Source organism: Balaenoptera acutorostrata, chromosome 6 (genome assembly GCF_949987535.1).
Source record: "Balaenoptera acutorostrata chromosome 6, mBalAcu1.1, whole genome shotgun sequence".
NCBI classification, from domain to species: domain Eukaryota; kingdom Metazoa; phylum Chordata; class Mammalia; order Artiodactyla; family Balaenopteridae; genus Balaenoptera; species Balaenoptera acutorostrata.
In genome coordinates, this window is record NC_080069.1 from 62,225,518 (window position 1) to 62,249,133 (window position 23,616).

Consider the following 23,616-nt stretch of genomic DNA (forward strand, 5'->3'; position numbering starts at 1 on the left):
CCTTAGTACCAGATTTCCAGCACTGCCCCAAGTTGTGTTTGTCCTATGAGGTAGTATGCAAATCATATCCATAACTTATAATTATTTCAAACTGCTACCTTTCCTTAAAATATGGTGCATTCTATTTCATTTTTTTAAAAAATTTTTATTTATTTATTTATTTATTTTTGGCTGTGTTGGGTCTTTGTTGCTGCGTGCGGGCTTTCTTTAGTTGCAGTGAGCGGGGGCTACTCTTCGTTGCAGTGCACGGGCTTCTCATTGCAGTGGCTTTTCTTGTCGCGGAGCACGGGCTCTAGGCGCGCGGGCTTCAGTAGTTGTGGCATGCAGGCTCAGCAGTTGTGGCTTGCAGGCTCTAGAGTGCAGGCTCAGTAGTTGTGGCGCATGGGCTTAGTTGCTCCGCGGCATGTGGGATCTTCCCGGACCAGGGCTTGAACCCGTGTCCCCTGCATTGGCAGGCGGATTCTTAACCACTGTGCCACCAGGGAAGCCCTCTATTTCATTTTGAATTGTAGTTCCATCCAAACTTTTAGCACAAGCAAGGTATATGTTCACTCAATAAGCATTTATTGAGTATCTACTATGTGTTTAGTGATATACTAGGTGTTGGGAATACACGTAAACTCACAGTATGAGGGAACAGAGAGTGGTATAAGCAAAAAGAATTGATGAGGTATGTTCTGTACTGTATAAGCTATATATCTAAGTGAGCTTAACTTTTGGAAAGAGTGTCACCTAAGCTTCAATAGCCCTTATCACTTCTTATAGCCACAGAGAGAAAATCTAAGGAAGAGTTTGCACTATCCTAAAGAAATCTAAAAACCAAAAAGTTTCTTCTTTTCATTATGTGGCAACAGAATCTCTGACTGATACATGAAAGTTGTCTCAGGAAGTCTATCTCACCATCACAGAAAAAATGGTATACTCCATCTTCTTTTACTGACTAGTTTAATTCATTTTTATGTCTCTTTCCCATCATTATTTATTCTTTCTATTTTTAGAAACATTGATCCAGAGAACTAGTTGAGGTGATCCAAGGCAGCAGCGTATCTCAGATCTCCTCTCTCTTGGGAGCGTTAACTGGGAGGGATACAGAGTAAGGAGCAAGAGGTCAGTTAGCCAAGTCAAGATGTTAAGCCCTTGCAATCAAAGGAGTCCCAGATGTCAAAATAAGATCACCCTTGGTCTCTTATCATATATCTGTTTGTCCATCCATCCTTCTACCCTCCCTTGCAATAAGGCTGTGTTGTAGCTACTTCTAATTTTTTATTGACGTAAGAAGGGTCAGCTTTTGAGAGTGAGGAGAGGCGTGAAGGTGTTGGAGGATTAAAGAGAGATGTGACTGCTTTATATAAAATATAGAACCAATAAGGACCTAGGACTGTACTCAATATTTTGTAATAATCTATAAGGGAAAAGAAGCTGAAAAAGAACAGATCCATATATATATATAATATAAATATATATTTTATATATATATATCTTACTTTGCTGTACACCTGAAACTAACATGACATTGTAAATCAACTATACTTCAATAAAAAAGTAAAACATATAAGGGCCTTTAAAAAAAATAGAGATGTAGAATAGCTATAACAGGTAATTCTCAGAGCCCACTGACATGTGTAGTAATAAATTGAAAGTGTTTATATCGATAATTCAGTCCCTGTAAACTGGCCCTAGTACTCTTTGCAAATACCTAGATTTTTTTTTCTCCAGCTTTGTCGTTCTTCAGTTCCTATCACGCATCACGAGAAAGGTAGGGACATTGGGAAGCTAGCTTTCTCACATGCTCATATAGCTGTGTAATATATCCTGAAGGAGTTTGTAGCCCTGAGCAAACCACTTTTACTTTTGAAATATGCTTCATCTTGTAAATACAAGTAAGAGTTCCTGCTATGTCATCTCACCAGCATTCATGGAGTTTATAATCCTTTATTATGCACTTATTGTATTCTGGGTACTCTGTTAGGACACAATGATAACTCTAATAGGCATGCAAAGAAATACGATAATAAAATGTGGCCTAGGCTGCACATGCACAGTGCTATGGAAGCACATTGCTATGATTGGAAGACTTCCAAGTTGACATCATTTTTAAGTCTTGAAACTTGAGTAGGTGATATTTGAGTTGAGCCTTAAAGGAGGAAAAGTATTCCATCAGCGAAGAAGGGATCAATATAAGCAAAGGCACAGAAAGCAAATATCATATTGAGGTGACAGCAAATAATTCAGAATAATTGAATATCTGGGTGATGGGGGCAAAATCAAGGAGTAAAAGATAAGGCTACAAGTGTATGTTGAAAATTGAATGCTTTACTTGACATTGTGGTGGTTATGTCATATATAGTATAAGAAGTATATATATATTGCTTATATATACATATTTACATAATATATGAATCTATGAGTCAGTAAATTTTAAATATTTAAAAAAATTAAACTCACAGATTATTTGGGAAATATTCAAACTTTCTAAAAACATGGATTCCATTATAAATTTTGCATTTTGGGAAGACATATTGACATTGCAAAAGATATATTAAAGGAGAAAAATAAGTCACAGAGGTAGTAATAAGAAAGTTATCCTAATAGAATTGCTGTGAGGATACAGAGAGATACTGGATGTGTTTTGTTTCAACATAAGTCATCATTATTATTAGAGGTTAGGATTCTTGATTTTATGCAACTGTCAGTGCTTTTAAAAATAAGTAACGTTTTCAAAGATTAAGTGGAAACATACATTTGATTATTACTCTGTAGATGCTCCCCTATTCAAACCTATTCTTCATAAATTATTTCTTAGGCTATCCAAAGTTTCTGAGAATAATGGCAACTTTTGACAATTGATGAAGAGATTAAAAAATTAAAGAGAATGTTAAAATATATGTATATGCAAAGGCTAATGGGTACAGATATAAATTATAATAGATGTGTTAGGGTAGAAGTGCTAAAAATTAAAATCTCACCTCTCCAAGTGTTACTCACTGAGCCTCAGTTTCCTTATCTGTCAAAAGAGGCTACCAGTAGCATCTCCCTCATAGTATTGTATGAGAAATAACTTAGTTAATACTTCGAAAGCACTTAGAAGAGTGTCAGTGAAAGTGCTCCATAAATATTTGACCATCTATTTTGCAAGGTTTTGATAATAGTCTTATAAATGTATATGAATATATGAAAATAAATATCCTCAACTCCCCATTTTATGGATATCATAAACTTTATTTCACTATCTTTGCCTAAAAAAAACTCTATCAAGTTTATCTGTTAGGGGGTGAATAGGGAAACTAGATAAAGTGGTACCTGGATGAGGGGAACACTTCTCACTTTGATTTTTATATGTGTGTGTATACATATATATTTGATTTTTGAACAATGTTACCGATTACCTACTCAAAGAAGTAAAAAAATAATAATAGTAGTAGTGCTTAGCATTTATTGAGTTTCGAATATTGCATCATACACAGAATTAGGTACCTTACATATATTGTTTTATGTTTAATTATTGTAAGATATATATATATATATATATATATATATATATATATATATCTCAGATTGGTTTCCATTTTGGTTTCCATTCTGACACATAGAGAGAGGTCTTGGGCTTCAAGGGGCTTATGGACAAGATTCAGGGATGGATGACTTGGCGTAGCCTATGGAGAATGATGCAGCAATATAGGGTACCTCAGTGAATACCTCTATGGACAGCTGTTATTGAGCACTTGATCCCTACTGTGTTCCCATTGCATTGACACTCTGTAAACCCCAGAACTTGAGTACCTCTCAGGAAAAAGAGGGCAGAAACCCAAAACTCACTAAGTTTCTGCCATACAGATAGAATGAAGCACAAAATAGAAGCTGTTCAATTATAGACAATTATAGAAAATATTAGTAATGAAGTGAGAAGACCTGTACTATGAAAAATAAGGAACATCTTAAAAATTTAATTTAAAAATAAATTATAAAATTCAGTGTGGATGTCCTTACAATGTAAAAATGGAGTGAAATTTTTAAAAAGAAACATACTTCTTGTGCATTTGAGTTGTGGGCTAGGACCCATCTGCTATACGTGTTCAACAATCTTTATGTAATAATTTAACAATCTAATACCACTCTTTAACACCAACTGAATCAAGAAATTATAGGTTTATACACATTGAGGAATCCTTCTAAATATAAATGTCCAATCATCGCATGCTTCATTTCATAGGAAGAAATTTAAAATCCAAAGAGGAAATATACTTTCCCAAGGTTACATAGAGGATTTGTGGAAAATTTGAGCATACAATATTTTTCAATTATTTTAGGAGAGCTAAACTTTCCCCTGTGTATAAACAGCTCCTTTATCAACCCTCAGACACTTGAAATTTCAGTTTTTTATAAGAGCACATGGATGGGTAAAAGAAGTCTAAAATACACTCACATTTAATCCATTGTTCTCAATAGATTTATGAATATTCTAACTGAAAGGGAAATCAGAGAAAAGAGAAAAACATTTAATTAAGCATTCATTCCATTTACTGTCAATAATAAATATGAGTATCAGTGGTTTTAGCCAGAATACAATTATCAATAGGTTTAATCAGACATTTTTTGAGATTAAAGATGAAGAAAAGAAGGCCCTAAAATATTTATGAATGGTGGGAATAAGAATAAGTATTCTAGAGTTTCAGAAATAATAAAAATAATGTTTCCTGGAGTAATTAGAGAAGGCTTCATAGAGACAATGGGATTTTACCCAGGCTTAGAAAGTTAGGTCTGAATGGGCCTAGAGGGTTGGTACAGGCATTCCAGGTGAGAAAATAATTGGAGGAGAAAACAGAGAATGATGTGGAAGCAGAGTGAACATTTCTCCTTCACCAGGAAGCTACCCCATGAACATTTACGGAGTGTCCTGTCCATTTTATTCTTCTAGATTTCAAGAAACAGAGACATACCCAATCTCCTGTTATGGGCTTTGTCTTATTATAAGCAAGTTGTGCTGTGCTAGAATTCACCTGGTGTTACTGTTCTCTCTCTAGATATTTCTGTTATCTTTGTGTTTGCTTTTCTCTATTTCTGTCCACCCATTCCCATCTTGGAAGGTGGAGATGGGGGGCAGCAAAGAGAGGAATAAAATGTTGGAGAACTCATTTGCCTTTGACCTTGAGAAATTTACAGTCTCCTAAGAAGGAAAGGTGAAGAGAACCCACTATGATCAATTCTATAATGGAAGACAGCAGAGGGTGCTATGGGATCAACAAGAAGGGCCCATTGTTCAGTCTGAGGAGTTCAGGGAGGGTTCATGGGTGCTGAGAGCTGAGTCTTAAGTATGGGTCAGCAAGGTCAAGGTTTGTAAAACTGCAGGCAGTGGAAACATAAGGGGAAACAGCATGCATGATTCATCACGCTGTGCATTGAAGAATTACAGTAATCTGGTATTTCTAGGTTATAAAGTGAAAGGTAGAGAAGATGAGTAACAATTGGATGATAGTTGGGCTTGTGTGCCCTGCAGTGGATTTGTACTTGTCTCACAAGCAATGTGTTGCCTTTGGAAGGTTGTAAGCAACAGAGCATAGAATTGCTTTTCAAAAGATAATACTTGCGGCTGACTGAAAGATGAGTATGAGAAAGGAAAAGATGAAGAACTGAGTAATGTAAACATCCGATGTAATATTCCTTCATTCTCTAGCGTGCAAACTGTTTTCCCTTATATAGCCTATGTCCTGGAATCATCTTCCAGTGCTATACAGTGTTAGGCAAGATGGTGAAAAAAATATTGTTAGAGAAGACAGCAAGATACTTACAGATATGAGGCAGAGAAAAATCTCTTCTCTCCTGACCCCTGGGTGATGTACTACAGTCTGAACCAGATAGCTTTCAGTCATGGGCTTAGGGGATCAGATCCTTTTTTCTTCACAATATTCCCATTCCTAAAGAAAGCTACAGTCATCACCCCTGCATTATGTAAAGAATGAGCTTCCCATGGGACTCGTGCAAAATGCACAATTTGGTTTCATTTGTGTGCAGTAGAATTTATCATCACAGAATACAAAACTCAACAATAATATATACATCTCAATGCCACAATCTTGTCGTATTCTACAATTGAAGATATACAAATATCAAATGATTATCCTAGGAAAATTTTATCAACCTCCCATTTAGACTTGCTCAATTGAATGGTAGCTTTTATTAGAGGGATGAAAGTAGCTATAATTGGCAAATCCTGCTGAAAGAGCCATTAGCAAGTCTTTGAAGGTTTTCGAAACCTCAGATTTTTCTCAGCACCATTTCTCACCTTATTTGGCACAAATTTGAGGTGATTGAACTTGTTTGGTTTGCAAATTAGGAGGATATAAGTGTAGGTCATTCATTAAAATAACTCCAAAATGAGCTTGTCAACAAAGGAAAACAGACTATTAAGTTTTATTCCTCATTGCAAAAATATAACTCAGTACAGTTATATTTTGATAAATTCTGATCTTATAGAATACATGTTATGATAATGCAGCCAAAATAAACTTCTTAATGAGAAAAAAGAGTGGTAATGGAATTTTTTTACTTGAATTATTCAGGTTGTTTATTTTTCTTGGGATGAATTTACTGGATAACTCTGGAACATTCCAGTCAACTTTGCATTTCACTGGCTACTTAATATAGTGCAGTGAACACCACAGTCTTTCAAATATCACTAGATAAAAAGGATCATCTAATTCCTAGTACAGACAGACATATGGAGGGCAGTCAAGAATGCTGATACAAGATGCAGATTTTGATCCCTCTAAACAGGATGCTAGGGAACATTCCTCATGATTGCATGTTAGAATGTTCTTTTTCTTTCTGTATGTTTTCCAAGGAGAAAGCTGAGATTATTCTGACTATGAGAGGAAGTCTACTTTGCCAACATTTCCTATCCCACAGGGAAAGGGTGGGCTGACATTGTGTAAAACTCCAAAAGCTCCCACTCCAGCTCTGGTCTCATTTCCACAATGAACTCCAAATAGCCCCTTCCTGACTACAGCTGGTGAGAGCACATGAGGCTTTGCAAAACTCCAGTTTCAAGGACCAGAGTGGGGATTTGGAGAAATGGAGCCTTTCAACTCATCATAGGCAATGCTACACTCCAGTTCACAGAACTAATTAAAGTTGATTTATTATTTTTAGGTCAAAGTAGCACCAGACTCAGTCTACACTGAGAGGAAGAGGCCAAATCAATAGTATTTGCCTAGTTATTGTTTTGAGGAGTCTTTTTTTTTTTTTTTTTTAACCAGAAGTTTGGAAAGACCACAGAGGATGCACAATTTAATTATCTGCACCTTTAGCAGAATTCTCCATCTTCCCTTCTCAGCTTCACTGCACAAAGGAATACCTTCCTCTGAAGTCTGTATTTCGCCCGTGAATCTTAAACATCAAACGCTGTAGGTGAATTAGGTCATCGCTTTTAGAATGTTTGTTTTTAACCCTTTGGTCCCATTTTTTACATTTTCATATTTAAAATAATTTCCTTTTTCAGTTATATTTGTTTATATACATTGTGTGTGTATATAATTCTTGCCAACACAGGCAATATAATAGATGATCAACAATTCATTAATTGCTTAATTAGACAAACATTTGAAGCAATTATCACCCTCACAAAAACTAAATCTCCTACTTTCTTTGAATCTTACAGGTAATATGCTTAACTTTCTTAGTGTGTATGTGATCTATAACTGTTTCTGAAATACTAAATATGTTTCTGTGCTTATAAAACTTTACAAAAGGGAATGCTTCTTTTCTTGAAATCTCGAATGCTTATGGTGAATCCAGGAGAATAATATTTAAAGCAAACACATGTTGCTAAAAGAGAGACTTTAGTTTTATTATTTTTTTAACATTCTCATTTTTTAGTAGGAGTTTTGTCTTAATCTTTTATACTTGCTTGCAGTGTTTAGATAAGCATACATGGCTTCCCCGGAGTAGATTGATTTGGGGTTGGGTCATAGAATGGGTGGGGTATAAAATATTCATAGGGAAGGAAATAAGTGATAGTAGCATTACGATAAGGAGGAAAAGTGCCAAAGTTCATTTTTAATATTCACAGATGTGTGGCCATCTGCATGAAAATGATCCACAAAGTTTTATTAGAGGACTGTATTATGTATTTTTTTTTTCCTTGTATTTTCACATACAGGGAGGGAAAAAAAGGTTGCAAGAATCCCTTGGATTGATCTGTTTCTTCTTGGCTATGGAAAATTACATGAAATATTATCAACAGGCAGCCAAATCCCACAAAGCTATTACCTTTCAGGATGTGTCTCAGGACAGTACTACTCCTGGCAGAAATTCTCCATGTCTAGTTACCATTTGCAGATTCTGTGCAACTTTTATCACGTTGTTTCGATAAAAACGAGATGATCACAGTGAATGTGTGTAAGAGAAAAGGGCAGCTTCAGAAACCTCAACTATAATCCTTCTAGACACAGTCTCCAGCTGGGCTTGACAAGGAGTCATGTGCTGTATCAGGAGGGAAGATAGCAGTTGCACTTAAGATGGTTTTGTTTGAGTCAAATGATCAGGGCTCTCCTGTTTTATCTTAAACTTGTGGAGACAGGTTATGTTTCTGATGAGGGCAGCCAAATAATGCAGTGGTAACCCAAGCCTGTTTATCCTCCGGCTGTGGGGTATGTTACATTATACTTTACCTTTCAACCCGGGGGGATGATCTAAGTTATAAGGTGCTATGTGCTTTGCCTGAACTGAGGTCCATCTTGCAGATAAGTACTGGAAACCTCCCCTTTGAAATGGGTCTTCCATCCAGTGTTTGGAGGAGGTGTGTTTGTGGTGGGATTCAGTGAGTTACCATAGACACGTATATTTTCCTTCTTTTTCTTTTTTTCAATTGGTTTAATGCTCACCACTTTTGAGCTTGTTATTTTTCTCTTCAAACTTGTTATTCCTTTTGTAGCCTGTATTTTACTTAGGGCACCAATTTCCACTAGCTTTTCAAACTACAAAACTAGGAGTCATTGATTCTTCCCACTCACTAAGAGTTTCAACTCCTAGTTTCATTTTCCTTCTCTGACTCTGTTCCCATCATTTGTTTCTATTAGTTTGTTCAATATAAAATTCATTAGAAGAGAATTAAGTCCTCTTTGAAAGAAAGGAGAGTTTCTTTAACTATGCTAGTTCTCATATAAACAGAAGAGAATAGTAAAGCAAAAGGGAAAGGAACCTCAGATCTTCCCAAACATTTGTCTAATAAAGTATAACATTACAAAAGGTACATCTTTTTCAAAGTTATTAAATATATTTTAAAACAATGAATTGTAATCAGTACATTTTAAAAATTCTTTTGATTTATAATGCATACTTTTCTCCTTCCTAAAAATAATCAGTGTATATTGTCATGAGAGTGCATATTTTATAGGAAATTTCAAGAGAGAGATCAGGAATAACAAATTTTTTTTAGAAAACACAGAAACCAGGGAAGGGACTTAATTTTACCTTTAATCATAAAAAAGAGTAGATACAATTAAAAAGTAAATTATATTGGGTTTCCTGGTAGCAAAAGGATGATAGAAGCATATTTTTGAAAAAATATCTACCTAGATATATTCATGTAACTTATCGTAAGTAAACAGACAAGCCTCAGAGATTTAAGAAAGACTCTCCTTTTAAATTCTTCCAATTGCGGAATCTGAAACCCTTCATTTATCTGAGACAGTCTCTCCTGTTGTACTCTCCCTTCCCTGAATTACATAGTTAAGTGACCCTCAAACTAAACTATTGATTTTTTTCTAAAATTCATCAAGGATGATGACACTGGCTTTATTTGTTGATCAAATTTTTCCAGAGCTTAAGAAGCATTTCAAGCTATGAATACTTTTAGAAATTGTATTATTTCCCTTAGGAAACTAAAGTGTCATTAACCAAATTAACATATTTGTATACCAAATAGTAATAATGGCATAAAAGTGATAGATATGATTATCAAGAGCTTAGCATAAATATCTATAAAATTATTTTGAGCTATGTAGATATTCAATTATAGAATTTATATCTTTTTGAATTCAGCACTTTAAAAAAATCCTAAAATGACTTTTGACTACAGTAGGGTAAATTCACATAAATATCTCTAATAGGAAATGTGTGATGCACAAGTTACAAAAAGGGAAATCAAAATTTTAGAAAACAAAGGTGAAAATCTTTGTCCTTCTCCACTCTTGACTTCCATATTCCCTCTAAAGCCTGACTTGTGATTTAGTTCCTGTAACTATTTTATTCCTCTAGCATTTCAAATCTTAGAAATTTCTTTTCTTCTACACTGAGCCCTTTGGGTGGCTTGGCACACACTTCTTTGAGGTTTATCCTATAACTGGACCTGTGATAAGCAAAGAAAAACATACCCTTTTACTCCAGTAGTTCTGTAAAGATTAGGCACTTCCTATCCAGATTAGTACTCAGAGCTGAGATTACCCTGAAAAAAATCAATTGGTCATTCTATATAGAAACACAAAATGTATATTGTTGACTAGCTTCTTTCCATGCCTCCAAAATGTCTGTAAACAGGTTCTTAAAATAAGGAATATCTCTTCCATGCAGGTGAATGGTACAAATAGACTGCAAAAGAGCATAACTGGGCCAAAGTTCATAATAGTTTGATGAATAAACAAGGGCCACAAAAGCTGGAAATACAGGCAGTCTTACCAGGGTTCATATTTCTGCTGACTCAGGTCTAAGAAAAACAAAGGGTTAGGTGTCAGTAACCAAACACTGTGTTCTTTCTTAGTTTTTTTTTTTTTTTATATGTAAGTTAACCATATTGGGAAAGATACTTTTTCTTTGCCTGCATTTATTCAAAAAAGATCAAAGATTATAAAATTTATGAGAAAGAAGTAATGCTGTAGCTCAGTTCTATTTGGTGCCGTTCAATTAACCCAAACTCTGTGGTAGATACAGAGATAAGCAAGGGGCTAAAAATGTAGTTGGGGAAATAGTACAATTTACTTAAATATGTGTAGAGTATAAAGTCAAAGGTGACCAATATCATTAGATAGTAAAAAGTGTTCTGAAATACCCAAAAGGAGACAGAGATTAATTCTGCTTGAGGAGATCAAAACCATTGATTGGAACCAGCAAATGGGTACAGTTTTCACATGCATTGATCTAGATCATGGATATACTATTAACAACATCTTTTGTCGTTGTTTTTAGTCCTTGCATTTCGTTGAAACTGGAGAGAAGATGGGATAAATTCTGACATGGGTCTTTCTCTGTATTTCTAACAAATACCTTCACTTGGACCTTAAAGTCCTTCACAATCTGATTACCATATGTTACCTGTTACTCTCCTACTTATGTCTTATACTCCATACTTTCTGAACTTTTTCCAAATGTCCTAATTAGTTTTTGTTTTGTTTTTTTCATGTTTTCTCACCTTTGTACCTGCTGCTTCCTCTGCCTAGGAATACTATATACTATATACCATATAGTTTTTGAGTATACATTGTTTCTTTAAAACTCAATATGCATAGATGTAAAGCCTTCAGCGACCCCTGAAGACATTGATAGTTGCCAGTTGCTTTAATCTTGCCATACCTTTAACCACATCTATTGACTTTTTTTGCATTTATTACATATCATCTGGCTACTCATTAGACTGTGAGCTAAGTTCATTCTCACACCATCCAGTAGTTCCTAACTATACCTGACAGGGGTTCCCAACCCCTGGGCTGCCGACCAGTACCAGGCCTCAGCCTGTTAGGAACCCGGCCGCACAGCAGGAGGTGAGCGGTTGGCAAGTGCGCGAAGCTTCATCTGCCTCTCCCCAGCGCTCACATTACCGCCCAAACGCCCCCTACCCCATCCGTGGAAAAATTGTCTTCCACGAAATCAGTCCCTGGTGCCGAAAAAGTTGGGGACCGCCGATATCTGATACATGAATGAATGAAGACCAACATCTTCCATTAAGTCTTTCCCAGCTGTTTTTCTCAGTTAATAATGCTACCTTCTTTGAATTCCTGGTGGATTTATAGCTTTATAGATTTCTGAAAATCAGCCTTTGAAGTGAATTCTAAAAATTAACTAGCCTGCAACATTTGGAAAATGTTAATAGAGTTGTCCTTTACAAATGCATAAATGTTTTTATTCAACAAGTGTTTGTTAACTGTCTTCTGTTCTCAAAACCCTGTTCTAGGTAACATGAGAGATACAGAAAAAATATACTCAGAGAGCTTGATCAATATTTATAGAATTCTGGTATAGTAAAACAGTAATAAGACATCAGGAGTAATGGAATAGACATTGTCTCTGGAATTCAGAGTGGAGAGAAGAAGAGCACCATCGCCTTTTTTTTTAAAGGTTTTAAATTATTTTTATGGTAAAAAACGTATAACATGCAATCTACTCTCTTAAGATGTTCAAGAGTACAGTACAGTATTATTTACTATAGGCACAGTGTTGTACAAGAGATCACTAGAATGTTTTCATCTTGCATCTACCTTCCACTTAGATGAGTTTGACTACTTTATGTACCTCATATAAGTAGAATCATTCAGTATTTGTCCTTTTGTGAATGGCTTATTTCACTTAGTGTAATGTCCTCAAGGTTCATCCATGCTGTGGCACATGAAAAGATTTCTTTCTTTTGTATGACTGAATAATATTCCATTGTATGTATATATCACATTTTCTTTATCCATTCACCTGTCCATGGACATTTAGGTTGCTTCCACTCTTGACTATTATGATTAATGCTGCAGTGAACATGGGAGGGCAAATACCTCTTTGAGGTCCTGGTTCAAGTCTTTTGGATAATTACCCACAGGTAGGATTGTTGAATCATATGTAGTTTTATTTTTAATTTCTAAGGAACCTGTTTTCCCACAACACTGTACCATTGCACATCCTCCCCAGCAGTGCACAAGCGTGCCGAAACACGTTACATGATGTTGTTTATATAAATATATATATATATATATGCCATACTAATACATATGAAGTAGTATTTCATTGTTGTGTTGATTTGCATTTCCCTGAGGATTAGTGATGTTGAGCATCTTTTCATATGCTTATTTGTCTTTTGTATGTTGTCTTTGGAGAAAGGTCTATTCAAGTCCTTTGCCCATTTTCTAATTGTGTTATTTGATTTTTTTGCTATTGAGGTGTAGGAGTTACTTCTATATTTTGAATATTAACCCCTTATAAGATATATAGTTTTCAAGTCTGCTTTTTCATTCTGTTGAATGTTTCTGCTATGAAGAAATGTTTTAGTTTGATTTAGTCCCATGTATCTATTTTTGCTTTTGTTACCTATGCTTTTGGTATCATATTCAAGAAACCTTTGCCAAGATCAATGTCATGAAGATTTTCTCCTGTTTTCTTCTAGGAGTTTTACAGTTTCAGGTTTTATATTTAAGTCTTTAATCCATTTTGAGTTTATATTTGTGTATAGTCTATGATAGGGGTCTAATTTAACTCTTTTGCATTTCAATATCCAGTTTTCCCAGCACCATTTGCTGAAGACACTATGCTTTCCTTATTGTATATTCTTGATGCTCTTTTGAAGACCAGTAGATATATGTGTGGGTTTGTTTCACGGCTCTCTATTCTGTTCCCTTGGACTAGTATGTCTGTTTTTAAGCCAGTGCCACACTTTTTGATTATGCACCTTTGTAATAATATGTTTTGAAGTCAGGAAATGTGAGGCCTCCAACTATGTTCTTCTTCCTCTCAAGATTGTTTTATGTATTCAGGATCCTTGTGGTTTCATATGAATTTTAAGGTATTTTTCTATTTCTATAAAAAATGTCATTGGGTTTTTGATAGGAATTTCATTGAGTCTGTAGATTGCTTTGCGTAGTATGAACATCTTAACAATATTATGTCTTACAATCCATGAACATGGGATATATTTTCCTTTAATTGTGTCCTCTTTAATTTCTTTTAGCAATGTTTTATAGTTTTCAGTGTACAAGTCTTTCATCTCTTTGGTTAAGTTTATATAGGAAGAAACTTATTCTTTTTGATGCCTTTGTAAATGGCATTAATTTTTCAATTTGCTTTTCAGTTTGTTGTTTTTGTATGTTGATTTTGTATGCTGCAACCTTACTTAATTCATTTATTAGTTCTAACAATTTGTGTGTGTGTGTGTAGAATCTTTAGGGTTTTCTACTTAAGATTGCGTCATCTGCAACCAGAGATAATTTTACACCTTCCTTTCCAATTTGCATGCCTTTTCTTTTTTTGCCTAATTACTCTGACTAGGATTTCCAATACTATGTTGAATAGAAGTGACAAAAACAGTCATCCTCACTTTGTTCCTTATCTTAGGGGAAAAGCTTTCAGGTTTTGAGTATGATAATAGCTTTGGGCTTTATATTCATGTTCTTTATTATGTTGAAGTAATTTCCTTCTATTCCTAGCTTCTGAGAGTTTTTATAATGAAAAGGTGTTGAATTTTATCAAATGCTTTTTCTGCAATTTTGAGATGATCATGTGAGTTTTATCCTTTCTTGAGTTAATGTGGTATGTGTCACATTGATTGATTTTCATATGTTGAACCATCCTTATACCCCTAATATATGTGTGTGTGTGTGCGTGTGTGTGTGTGTGTGTGTGTTTCTGGCTATGGTATCAAGGTAATGCTGCCCTCATAAAATGAGTTTGAAAGTGTTTCCTCCTCTTCATTTTTTGGAAAAAGTTTGAGAAGATTGGCGTTAATTCTTCTTTAAATGTTTGGTAGAATTCACCAGTGACTCCATCTGCCCTTGGGCTTTTCTTAGTTAGAATGTTTCTGATTACTGCTCCTCCCCCCCTTCCCTCTCCCCATTTGTAACCACTAGTTTGTTCTCTATATCTGTGAATCTGATCCTTTTTTTGTTGTATTCATTGGTTTGTTGTTTTTTTCAGATTCCACATATAAGTGATATCATACAGTATTTGTATTTCTCTGTCTGACTTATTTCACTTAGCATAATGCCCTGCAAATCCGTCCATGTTGCTGCAAATGACATTATTTCATTCTTTTTTATGGCTGAGTAGTATTCCATTGTATATATATATACTGCATCTTCTTTATCCATTCATCTGTTGATGGACACTTAGGTTGGTTCCATATCTTGGCAATTGTAAACAATGTGGCTATGAACATTGGGGTGCATGTATCTTTTTGAATTGGTGTTTTTGTTTCTTTTGGACATAAACCCAGGAGTGGAATTCCTGGATCATGTGGTAGTTCTATTTTTAGTTTTTTCAGAAACCTCCATACTGTTTTCCACAGTGGTAGCACCAATTTACATTTTCACCAACAGTGTATGAGGGTTCCCTTTTCTCCACATCCTCACCGACATTTATTATTTGTGCTATTTTGATGATAGCCTTTCTGAGAAGTGTGAGGTGACATCTCATTATGGTTTTGATGTGCATTTCCCTGATGATTAGCATTGTTGAGCATCTTTTCATGTGCCTGTTGGCCATCTGCATTTCCTCTTTGGAAAAATGTCTCTTGCTGCTTTTAAAATTCTCTCTTTTTCATGACTTCTGACAATTTGATTATAATGTGCTTGGTGTAGACTCCTTTGAGATTAGCCTATTTGAGACTTGTTGGGTTTCTCAAATCTGTATGTCCCTATCCTTCTCTGTATCTGGGGAGTTTGGGGCCATTATTTCTTTAAATAATATTTCTGCCCTTTTCTCTCTCTCTCTCTTTTCTCCTTCTGGGGCTCTCTTAATGTATATAATGGTCCACATGATGGTATCCCATTAGTCCTTTAGCCTTTCTTCACTCTTTTTTTTTTCTCCTTTTACTGGATAATTTCAAATGACTTATCTTCAGGTTCACTGATTTGTTTTTCTGCTTGATCAAGTCTGCTGTTGAAATTTTCTAGTAAATTTTTCAGTTCAGTTATTGCATTCTTTAATTACAAAATCTCTTTTTTTAAAAAGAAATATATATTTTCTCTCTGTTGAAATTCTCATTTTGTTCAGTCCTGTTTTCCAGAGCTCACTGAACATCTTTACAACAGTTATTTTGAATTTTTCTTCAGATAATTCATTTACCTCCATTTCTTTCAGGTTGGTTTTTGGACATTTATTTGTTCATTTGATTGAGCTGTTTTCCCCTGTTTCTTTGTGTTCCTAGTAAGTTTGCATTGGTATCCATGCATTTAAAATAACAGCCACCTTGCCCAGTCTTTATGGACTAGCTTCATACACAGAAAGAACTTCACCAGTCAGGCCAGCTGTTGATCCTTGGGACCTCTCTAACCTTTTCTGTGGATGTGTCTTCTCTGTATTGTGTGTGGATTCCTAATTAGAGAAATTTGCTCATTTCTTTTCTTTTTTTATTTTCAGGAGAATTGGTTCATGCATTGTTGTTGAATTGGTATCTACACATGAGGAAAGAAGGTCTGGTGCTTCCTCTTCTCCATCTTGCTCATGTCACTTTGAGCACCATTATTCTTTTCAGTCTTTGGGTTCAGGGAAAACCTTGAACTTTGAAATCATTTTGTCTGAATTTGAATCATACTTTTCCATTTATCAGCCTATAAGCAAGTAACTGGACTTTTCTGAGTTTTGGTGTCCTGCTTTGTAAAATGAAGATAATGTCAAGTCACTCCTAGAACTGTTGTAAGGATAGTCCCTGGCAGAGAAGTTGTCCTTTTTTTTATCTCCCTCCCCAAATAAATGTCTAGAAAGATATAGGTCAAAACATTAATAAATAGGTAACTCTGAGGGTAAAGTCTGATTATTATATATGGTTTTATATTTCTGTATATTCTAATTTTCCTACACTGACTATATATCATACCTATTATTAGAAATTTTTAAGTTCTTCTATGATATTTTGGTTCCTTTTTGATTTGAAAATCTTTTCTGGTTTTATCCAACCCATGTACTGATTCCCCACAATTATTTTACACATATTTCTAAAATAAATGAAACTTGTTCAGTCCCATTCTAATACCACTTAAAGAGGTTTTTATGTTTTTTCTATTTGTTTTGTTTTGTTTTTTATAATCAAGAGATAAACTCACCTTAACCATAAAGGGCTTGTGGCTCTTTGTTTTGTGTAAAAAGACTCATTTTCATCATTGATTAGGACAATAGACATTTTTATTTTTAGCAGTAAGTAAATTACCAAGGCACATCAATATCAGCATTTCACTGATCAATGTCAGAGACTGTTTGGAAAAGGTCACATTGAAAAGAACATTGATTTTAGCCCCAGAACTTAGAATATATTGGAACTGTACAACTGACTGCCACAAAATAACCAATACTATTTACTTTTCTCTCCCTGACACTATCTACTATATGTATACATATTCTTATATTTATAAAATTCATAAGCTACTTGTTCCATAAAGCTAATTTTCTACTATGTAGTCTTTGTCTAGGTGGTTTTAGCTATCATGTGACCCTTCTTTGCTTTCCTCTACCTCCTTGCTCCTTGGTGTGAACAAGTAAGGTACTCACGGTACTAACGGCCCCATTTTAGAAGTGAAGAAATACTATGATTTCACAATAATTCACAATGAAAAGAAGTTGGAATGGAATCTAGTTTTTTTTATTTCCACACATGCCAAACTTAGCATTCTTTACTAGTGCCCTTACTGCCTCCCTGACCATTTACCAGGTCATAACTACCATGTCAGTAATTATTACCCTCACCAAACCAATCTGGTTGACCAAATCACGGAGGCCATGTTCATATCCTACCCATTCATATACCTAGTCCTTATACTGTGTATTCTAGTATAGGTTCTGTTTTACCCCTTACCCAAAGATACTGTGAGCTGGACAGTGGCTTATGGAAAGAAATAAAGAAAGCTCATTCTAACAATATCCAAGATTCATGTAAAAACAGTCACTATACTTAACTTCTTTTTACCTCATCTTTCCTCAGAGGCTGTCTTTGAGGTTCAAATTAGACTGATTTCACCTGTCAGGAGAGCAGGCATTATAGAGAAACATCATTGTTCCTGCCTAAACTCAACCTATTGTTGCTCTGAATGGAACAGAGAGGGTGACTCTCCCAGAACTGAGAGACCCTCCAGTCTGTGAGAGATCTAGAAGTTTCTCAGATCTCTGGTCTCTATCATGACAGAAAGGAACCTTGCATAGAAGGGTACAAAGGCTGACCACCCAGCTTTTCCTGCTATTCCTCTCGGCCATTTTGATGCCGGATGAAGAACAGAACAAAATGCTCTGAATTTCTAAAAATGCTTCCATAACCACAGTTTTGTCCATTTCACTTAATTCAAAATAAAATGTTTAGAGTATTTGTATGATAGTTGTCTAGAGTAACTTTTAATTCCAAAGACTTTATTTTCCTTAATTACATTTCTTTTATTTCTATTTTATTTCCTTTGGAAACTACAGTTATAGACGGGGTTTTTTTTTTTTTTTTTTTACAAGGAATATAGATTCAGAGTTAAATCTCTTTGGAATGAGTAATAGTATTGCGTTATCAACATACCATTATTGCCTCAAATGATAGTACCAATTTACATTTATTAAACAAACATTTAGCTTCTAGGCCCTTTACATATAGATTTTAATCCACACACTACCATTTCTGGTTTATGTTACTGTCCACCTCTAAAAAATGAGGAAAGTTTTTAAAGTAATGTGTCAGATATGAATATTCATTAAAACAAAGGACTTTTACATACAGTATCCCATTTACTCTCATAATGCAGACCACATTCCATTGGCCAGAACATAATCAATAGCCCCATATAACTGTGAGGAGGCAGAAAATTACAGTCTAGCTGTGTGCCTTGCAGAAAAGGGAAGAAGATTTGTGGATCACATGTCGTTGTGACTGCTGCAGTGTTGTGCTCCGTGCTAAAGAAATAAATAATTTCAATACTTGAGGTCATAGAAAAAGACAGATATATTCTCCTCTACCCATTCATTTTTTAAAGTTAGCCTAGCAAACACTAATACCAAAATAACTAATGAGAGTATAAATAAGAAAAACTTCAAGTCAAATTCACTAATGAACATAAATGCAAAATACCTAACTGAAATATTGAGAAACTGAATCCAGCAATGTAGAACAAATATAATAAAACATCATGACCAAGTTGTATTTTTGCTAAGAATAAAGTTTGTTTAAAACTAGGAAATAAATATGGATAGACTGAAGGTAAAAACTATATATAATATCATCTTAATATAAGCTCCTCAAAGCCTTTCATTTACTATAATTCAACATCCTTTGATACACAAACATGATATTCAATAATAAGTAACCAAAATGCTTCTTTTTAGAATCTGAAAAAGACAAAGATGCCTTTTGTCACTATTTCTATTCAATATTATACTGGAGATCTGAGCCAGTTCTGTAAGGCAAGGTAAATAAAAGGTGTAAAAATCCTAAAAGAAGAAACAAAGCTGTTATTAACTGCAGGTAACACATAGAATAGCCAAAAGAATTAAAATCCCCAAGGAGTAAATTGTTAGAAATAAGAGTTTAGTAAGAGTGTAGGTAGAAAATCAATGTACGATAATCTGTTGCATTTCTAATATAGTAGCTAAAAGAGTTCAAATGAATCTTTTTAAAAAGTGTATCATTTATATTAGCTTAAAAACATAAAGTAACTAGAAATAAATCCAACAACATTTGTCCAAAATCTGTATAGAATGACTTGCAGAACTCTATTGAAATAACATTTTTTTTTTTTTAAATGGGATCTTCCCAGACCAGGGCTCAAACCCGTGTCCCCTGCATTGGCAGGCAGATTCTCAACCACTGCGCCACCAGGGAAGCCCGAAATAACATTTTTTGAAAACAAATAGACAGATTATGTTCATGGCATAGAGGACTCAATATTGTGAATGTGTCACTTTTCCCCTAATTGATCTGTAGAGCTAATGCTTTTAAAATTTTTGTCTTTTTAATGGAATTTGGCAAAATGAATGAAAAATTTACATGAAAGTACAAAGGGCCCAAACCATCAAGATACTCTTTTTTTTTTTAATCTTCAATTTTCATTTCATTTATTTATTTATTTATTTATTTATTTATTTATTTATTTATGGCTGCGTTGGATCTTCATTGCTGCTCACAGGATTTCTTTAGTTGTGGCAAGCACAGGCTACTCTTCATTGCAGGTCATGGGCTTCTCATTGCGGTGGCTTCTCTTGTCACAGAGCACGGGCTCTAGGCGTGTGGGCTTCCATAGTTGCAGCATGTGGGCTCAGTAGTTGCAGCACACGGGCTTAGTTGCTCCATGGCATGTGGGATCTCCCCGGACCAGGGCTCGAACCCGTGTCCCCTGCATTGGCAGGCAGATTCCCAACCACTGCGCCACCAGGGAAGTCCCCATCAAGATACTCTTGAAGAGCAAGTTGGGTGTACTGGCCCTACTGGACATGAAAACTTAAAAATCTCTACTGATTAGCGTCTACGGGTGCAGGGATATAAAAAATGTAAAACAAATAGAACACTGAATCTAGTAAAAATTAATGCAAAAAAGACATTTTACTGAGGAGGTATTGTAGATTCATTGAGAAAACCTGGACTTTTCAGTAAGTGGGACATTTGTTTATACATATAGGAAAAAATGAAATTGGATTCTTACCTCACAAAAATCAATCCAGGTGACTCTCAGTTATAAATGTGAAAAGCAAAATTATAAAAATTTTTAGAAGTTAGTATGAAGAATATTTCTATATCCTCAGAATTTCTTAAACAAAATGCGAACAATGAACTATAAAGGAAAGACTAATAAATTTAATTACATTGGAATTAAGAACTTCTCTTCACCAAGAGATAACATAAAGAAACTGAAAATAGAAGTCATAGAGTGAGAGAAGATTGTAATAACCACATATATTTGGTGGGGTGAGTTATTACAACATATAAAAAGAACCCATATAAAGGGATAAGAGACAAACAGCCCTATACAAAACCAAGCAAAAGGTATAATCAGGAAAGCACTCATGGCCAATAAACTGAGGAAAAGATGCTCAATTCTATTAGTAATCAGGGAAATACAAATTAAAACTACTATAACATACAACTCTTCATCATAAAGCTAGCAACATTTAAATGTCTAACAACTGGGATCAGATAAAGCGTGGCCTTATGGTTTAGACCAAGGATTTGAAACTTTATTTTGACAGTAAGAGGAACCATTGAAGAGTTGAAAGTAAGGAGGTGATCAGATTAAGGTTCTGGAAAGATCCCTGTGCTGTATGGAGCCTGGGGGAAAAAGAAATTGTTGACCATATCAGATATTGGTGAGGATGTGGAGCAAGGGGAATTCTCATTTCCTGTGGAACAGAGGGTCAACTGATGGAACCGATTTGGAAAACAGTTTGACATTTTCTAGCATATTTGAAGATATGCATTAATTATGACCCTGGAATTCCACTCTTGATCCATACTTTAGAGAAATTCTTATTCATGTTTACCTGGAAACTTACACAAAAATTTTCATAGCAACTCTCAATGGAAACAACAGAAATGTTAATCTAATATAGATTGGATAAATAAATCATGGTATATACATACATTATAATATTGTACTACAAGGAAAATGAACATATTACAGCTACACACACCAACGTAGAAAAATTCTGTCAACACAATGTTGAGCGAAAGAAGTGGCTATGGAATTTATACAATGTGATTCTATTTTAACAAAGTTCTAACAGGCCAAGCTAAACAATGCATTGTTTAAATTTGCATGCATAGAAGGAAGGAAAGAAATTAGTTGTCACATCTGTGGGAAGGAGAGGAAATTCATTTGGGAGGGGCACACAGGAGGCTGCTAAGACATTACTAGCAGTGTTCTATTACTTAACCTGGATGATATCTCTAGGGGTGATTGCTTTATTTTTATTCTTCAAATTATATATCCTTCTATATACTTCGGTGTGTATGATATATTGCACAAAAAAAAAGGGAAGCTTTGTAGATCTATATTTTTTTTGATAGATCATGCCCAATGTTTTTTTCTTTACTGTCTGAAATTCCAAAAAAAAAAAAGATTAATTTATTTAGATCTAGTTTTATTCTCAGTGAAAATTTAAGAATAGTTTTCTGTTCATAGTATTCATAAGAATGTATCCCACAAGGATCTAATAATTAAATAAACATTTATCTGCATGCAAAAGAATTATAGCATTTCAAATAATGTCTCCTCACCGCCACCCTGGAAGTGATTAATTTATCTGAACTCTATATTTGATTTGATATTTGTAATTTATTATTTAAATATCACATAGCAAATGATAGTAAATAAACCAGAAACCTCTTACATCTGTATAGAACATTATTGTGTACAAAGTACTCTAATGAGGTGGTAACAACAGACATTTATTGAGGAGGTAGGATGTGCATACAGGATATTGTTTGAGTCCTATAGCACTGTTAAGAGGAATATGCTACTATTATCTGTATGTTTCAATGTGGAAACATAATGTTATAATGTCATCATTTGGGGGAAATCAAGACTTAAAGAAATTAAGTAACTTCCCAGGTCAGACAAAGACAAATACTGTATAATATCATTTACATGAGGAATCTAAAAAAAAGACAAACTCAGAGAAGCAGAGAGCAGAGTGGTGGTTGAGGAGAGGTGGTGAGAATTAGAGATGTTGGTCAAAGGGTGCAATCCAGTTATAAGATTAACCAGTTTGAGGATCTAATGTACAGCGATGATAGCTAATAATACTGTATCATATACTTGAAAGTTGCTAAGAGTAGATCTTAAATGTCTTCACTACAAAAAAGAAATGGTAAATATGTGATGGGATGGAAGTGGTAGCTAACACTTTGATGATAATTATTTTGTACTTTATTAGTGTATCAAGTCAGCACATTTGTACATCCTAAACTTACACAATGTTATGTGTATATTATATCTCAATAAAACGGGGGGGGGGGGAAGAAATTAAGAACTTTCCTAAGTTACTTAAGGGCCTAAGTTACTTTGAGGTGATTTCAAACTGTTAGGCTGTCTCAAACCAGAGCCCATTCTTTTATTACTAAAGGGGCTGCAAACTAACATTTGGGAGTGGTCAAAGACTTGTGGTTTTGTTTTTGTTTTTAGTCTAGCACAGGGTTAACAGTTTGTTAAGAAATGAAATGCTTTTGTGAGTGTACTTGCTCATCTCAAACTCTACAGAGCCTGCTCGCCTCTCACCTTGGTGATCATATTTCAGTGACCCCCTAAACTCCTGCAAATGTTTGGATTTCCTCTCCTAGACCAGTTTTTTTTCTCCCAACAGCTCAGCTTTATAATTACCCTGTGAGGAAGGTAAAGACAGCCACATTTCACAGGTGGGAAACCAATTCTCAATGATGTTATGATGGACCAGAGTCAAACAATTCAACAAATATATATATTTTTTGAAATTGGTTTATTTCTAAATGCAACGATACTCAAAATATAGGGAAATTCAATCAGAAAAAGGAATGAAATTGGGTCATTTGTAGAGATGTAGATGGACCTAGAGTCTGTCATACAGAGTGAAGTAAGAAAGAGACAAACAAATATCATATATTAACGCATATATGTGGAGTCTAGAAAAATTGTACAGGTGAACCTATTTGCAGGGCAGGAATAGAAATGCAGATGTAGAGAATGGACGTGTGGACACGGGGAAGAGGAGGGTGGGATGAATTGGGAG